Source organism: Polistes dominula, unplaced genomic scaffold, assembly GCF_049000335.1.
Source record: "Polistes dominula isolate Pdom_NZ unplaced genomic scaffold, Pdom_raw_medaka contig_49, whole genome shotgun sequence".
NCBI lineage: Eukaryota > Metazoa > Arthropoda > Insecta > Hymenoptera > Vespidae > Polistes > Polistes dominula.
The window spans coordinates 3,453,200-3,458,453 of record NW_028300914.1 but is presented as its reverse complement, the minus strand read 5'-3'; the positions used below and the strand labels follow the sequence as shown (position 1 = coordinate 3,458,453).

At 35.5% G+C, this 5,254-nt stretch overlaps 1 long non-coding RNA gene across 1 annotated transcript; it reads left to right on the top strand.

Moving 5' to 3' along the window:
• Nucleotides 1-2,086: 2,086 nt before the first annotated feature.
• Nucleotides 2,087-2,979, top strand: LOC107069016 (uncharacterized). The gene is made up of 3 exons (XR_016175755.1): nt 2,087-2,558; nt 2,622-2,641; nt 2,798-2,979. It is a non-coding gene; the product is annotated as an uncharacterized LOC107069016 (long non-coding RNA).
• Nucleotides 2,980-5,254: the final 2,275 nt, after the last annotated feature.

Here is a 5,254-nt window from a genome sequence, read left to right as displayed (position 1 = left end):
AATCACCCCAACTGAATTTTTCTTTTACATAACCCCCTCTCTTTTACCACCCCTTTCTTTTTCTATTTCTTTATACTTTATATTCTCTTTCTTTCTATCTCTCTCTCTCTCTTTCTCTCTCACGTTTATTATTTCCTTTTTGTTTTCTTCCTTATTACTTTATATATCGAATAACTTCTTATCTTAGGCACCTCGTATTTTTGTTTTAATATTATTTTTTTATCTATTTTTAAAAAGAGATAAAAGCTCGTTCGGTTTTCGGCTTTTTTAACCGAACGTGTCGCGTTCCCAGCTGAGGGATATGATATTCATATATATACACATAATACACACACACACACACACACGTATATTATTATATACGTATCGTCAACGTTGTTACACGCTTGCTTATGAAAATCATCATAATTTCTGACTTAATTAATAATTCTCGCGACTTATATCTATTCATTTAAATATATACATATATATATATATCATATATATCATATATATTTATATGAATACTCTTCTATATTTTTTTTTTCTATTTAAATTGAAATCTTTACTAACAATGAGAATGATCGATATGAACGTTGGATATGTGTCTAAATCCGAGATGTGTATATTATTCTGAGCCGAATATTAAAATGGCCATTGTTTGTTTTATTTTGTTGAAAAATATAATTCGTGTTAATAATCGCGTCGTCACAACCACCAACAACTACCGTCCTCGTTTCCTCTTCTTTTCTTTTATTTTTGTCTTCCTTCAATTTCTTCCTTTTTATCGAGATTTCTTCCTTTTTATCGAGATTTCTTCCTTAACTCTCCTTGTCTTCTTCGCCAGCTCGACCGATCCAGGAAACCTGCTCCTGGTTCACCTCCACCTCCACCACCACCACCACTACTACCACAACTACCACCACTACCTCTCTTCAATACCAACACCAAATTTAGCTCCAGTTTCGAAATAATTAATACCAATGGATATTATTTTAATCAAATGTTTTTTTTTTTTTTTTTTCAAACAATATTATATAACACGATATAGGACTAATTATAATTATTATGTAAAAATTCGTGAGGATCTAAAACGCGTAAACCACGCTATTCCAAACATCATTCCTCCTTTTAATAATTTGCTTGACAAAACCTTTTTTTTTTTTAATTTTATATTTGATATTATATCTTCTTCCTTTTTTTTATTGTATTCGTCTTATGATTTATCTCATTCGTCACACCACCTTTTTATCCTTTCACTTTTTCATTAAAATTTTTCCTTTTCTTATCTTTTCTTTTCTTTTCTTCACTTGTCGATCAAAAATGTAATTTTCGTTTCGTTTACAAGAGTAAAACCGTAGATATATATATATATTATCATCTGACCGATAATACGCGATATGATACACAATTTGATTTTTATCTTTCTCTCAAAAATCAATCTATATATTATATAGTATAGATTATATACGATTTCATATATATATCTCGTTATATCCTGGAACGATGTTATATATTTCTCTCTCTCTCTTTCTCACTCTATTTATCTCTTCTTTCTTCGTTGGGGGTTGGGGGAACAAGGATATATATTTTTTTTCTCTCTTATTTCTTTTCTTTTCTATTTTTATTTTCCTTCTTTCTTTTTCTTTTTTCTGAATTTTTCTTTATTCCTTTTCTTTCCTTTCCTTTGAAATATGAACGAACACGATGAAACACCGTTTAGTGTTAAAAGTGAATAAATCAGCACACCCAAAAATTTCTAACAATGATGGTAATAATAAAGAAGAACAAGAATAATAATAATAATAATTATAATAATAATAATAATAATAATAAAAAAAAGGTAAAAAAGGAACAGAAAATATTCGTAGAAACGGGGGTTCCGAGAGACGTGCGGCGAGTGTCGTGCACCCTGCGCGGTAGGCAACACTGCACACACTCCGCTCGTTTTGACTCGCCTCGAGATAGAAGCCGCCGTTAACACCCTCTCCTCCTACCAACCCACCCCCACTACCTTCCTTTCCGCCCTTTCCTTTCCTTTCCACCACCCAGCAGCATTACCTTGCTCCTCACCCTGTTCGGTGGTGCCGGTGCTGCTGCTGTTGGTTCTGGTTCTAATGCTGGTGCTGCTACCGTTCCTTTTTGTAGGGTGGGAAGGGGGTTGTTGGATAGGTGAGGTGAGGAAAGGAGGGTTGTTTCTCGCACGGGAATCTGCGTGGGCGCGCTTCGTCGTCGTCGTCATCGTCATCGTCGTCGTCGTCGTCGGGGTAAAGTCGACGACGATCGAGAAAGGGTTTGTGTGCGCGCGTCGTTGTCCTCAGTCGATTCTTCGAGTTCTACTCTCTCTCTCTCTCTCTCTCTCTCTCATACTCTCTCTCATTTTCTCTTTTCCTATCTCAAAATCTTTCTTTCCAGTTTCGAGAGGATACCCTTTTATACGTACTTCACTATTATAGTAGTGTACTACTATGTATACTTGAATACCACTACAATTAAGTCTAACTACCATTACTACTACTACTACAATTATTATTACTACTACTACTACTACTACTTACCCCTTCTCCAGTCCCAAGCAGGTAAATTCATATACAAACGTGTTTGTGAAAAATAAAAGTCTAACTAATCTAATCTCTTCTTAGATGTTACAGAAACAAGAAAGGTATAATAAATACAAACTAAAATATATAAATATAATATAAAATATTATAAACGTATATATATATATATATATACGTATATAAAAAATATGTATGTATTATTTAGATATATAATTAATCGACGATGATTTAAAAAAGTTGTGTTCTATTCCTCTTAGATATAATAATCCTTCTTTTGGAGGATATAAAAAAATAAAAAAGGGGATGTTCGAAGAAAGAAAGAAAAAAAAATGTTATTCGATAAGATGGAAGAAGAAGAAGAAGAAGAAGAAGAAGTAAGGAAGCACGTGATTGTTAACGCGCGTGGGTCTCGCGATTAGAGAGGGCACGAAAGGAAGATTCTACGTGCGAAGGAAGTACCGATACTATGCTGGATACTATGCGCATGGTGAAAAAGGGTGGTTAGTTGAGAGAGGATGAAGAGGAGGAGGAGGATGAGGAGGACGAGGAGAAGGAGGATCTGCTTGGAAAATGGTAGAGGTAGAGGTGGAGGAGAAGGTGTAGAAAACGCACACACCTATGCACGCGAGGCGCTACGTTCGCTAAATTTGTCCCTTCTTCCGGTCTCTACCTATCTATCTATCTATTTATCTATCTATCTATCTATCTTTATCACCATCTCTACAACTATACTTTCAGAGTTTGTTACACGCACGCGATGGCGAGGGTTAACGTGTGTGTTCGAGTTTTCATCGGCGCGCACGCGATACCTCTTTTAAAAGAGGGGTAAAGGGACAAGGGTAGTAGGTAGGGTTGAAGAGAAGGGAAAAGTAGGGTTGGTTGATTTGGCGAAGGTGGACTCGGTAGAAGAGATAGATGGAGGTGATGGCGGTGATATGGTGATGGTGGTGGTGGTGGTGATGGTAGTAGTGGTGGTACCGAAGCTTTAAAGGGTAGGGGGTTGGTTTGGCGAAGCAAACGTTTCATCGGCAACGCCGCATTGCAGATCTGCTGCGCTGACGCGCAACCAAACCTAGCCTAACTTTAACACGCGCCTTCTCCTTCGTTCGTTGGTTCGTTCGTTCGTAGTCGACCTACCGACCTACCATACTACCACGTTTTCTATCTCAAAACTACCTTTCATCATCTCTCCCTTTTGATGCTCCCTTTAACTTGGATCGATGAAAACGTTCGATAATTTCTTTACTTGGAAATCAGGATTCTATTATTATTACTATTATTACTATTGTTCTTCTTCTTCTATTTAAGTTTGTTATTATTTTTCTGCTTCATATTTTCCTTATTGAACGTTAGTATCCGGTTGACACTATTTTCCTCTCAAATAAGCTTTTCCAATAATCATTGGTTTTATCGACTTAACTTTCCTCTCCCTCCCCTAATTCCCTCTTCCACCCTCTCCCACCCTCTCTCTCTCTCTCTTTTTCTGTAATCGTTACACTCTCTAACGCGTTTAATCGTAGCAGTTTATCGCAAAACGAACGATTCACCGAAGATCGCCAACTACCGGAACCCTCTCCTCCTTCTCGTGACCCCCTTCTTCCCTTATCTTCCTCCCTTTCTCTCTCTCTCTCTCTCTCTTTCTTTACCTCTTTACCTCTTTTTCCGGCCTTTTCCAGCACGTAAACTTTCAAACAACCTTCTCTACCTCATCTCTACCTCTTTTACCTAACAAACTACCCTCTTTAGCTTCGAAAGACTAAAAAGGTTTCCGTGTGTGCTACGATTTCTAAGCGATTATTATCTAGCACGACGATGAATCGATTAGGGGGTTGTTGTTTCTTGCACGAATAGCGTGTTTTAAGCGTTCTAGTCAATTTCAAAACTCGTCGTCTTCTTTCTTATCTACTTTTTATCTTATTTCATTATTTCTAAACTTTTACACAAAGATATATATATATATATATATATATATATATACATATAATTATATGATAATTTTGTAAAACTCATACATACAATATTTTTTTTATTTTTATGTATAAATGTACAATATAATAAGTTTTATCTATGGTATATATATAAAAGGTATTATATTATTATTCTTACCCTTCTTAACTCGTACGATAAGTAATATCCTAAAAGATAGGTTCTTCACATGTAACACGTAATCACCGAATTCTCCACGATGAATGTATATATATATATATATATATTTTTTTTTTTCTTTATATATATATATATATATATTCATTCACACCATAACTTCCTCTCTCTCTCTCTCTCTCTCTCTCTCTCTCCTTCTCTATTTTATTCCTTCGAGTACACGCGACACGTTGCGGTAAAATCTTACACCTGTACAACCGTACAACCGTTATTTAAAAAAAAAAAACAACCAAACTCGCACGCAACTCTTTTTTTTAGTGTTTCCCTCTATTAACCCTACCTTTCCCCTAACTAAAGGAGGAATTGATAAAGGTGAAGAATAGAAGGAAGAAAATAAAAGTTTCACGTAAGAGTGGTCAAGAACAAAAAAAAGATTGAGAAAAGTTAGAAAGAGGTATAAGGAAAAAAAACCAATAGAAATGGATAGACGAATAAATGGAAAAGATAGACGGACAGATAGATAGATAGATAGATAGATAGATAGATAGATAGAAAAGGAAATAGAAAGAGAAAGAGGGAAATAGAGCAAAACAGCTTGGTTCGCTGCTAAA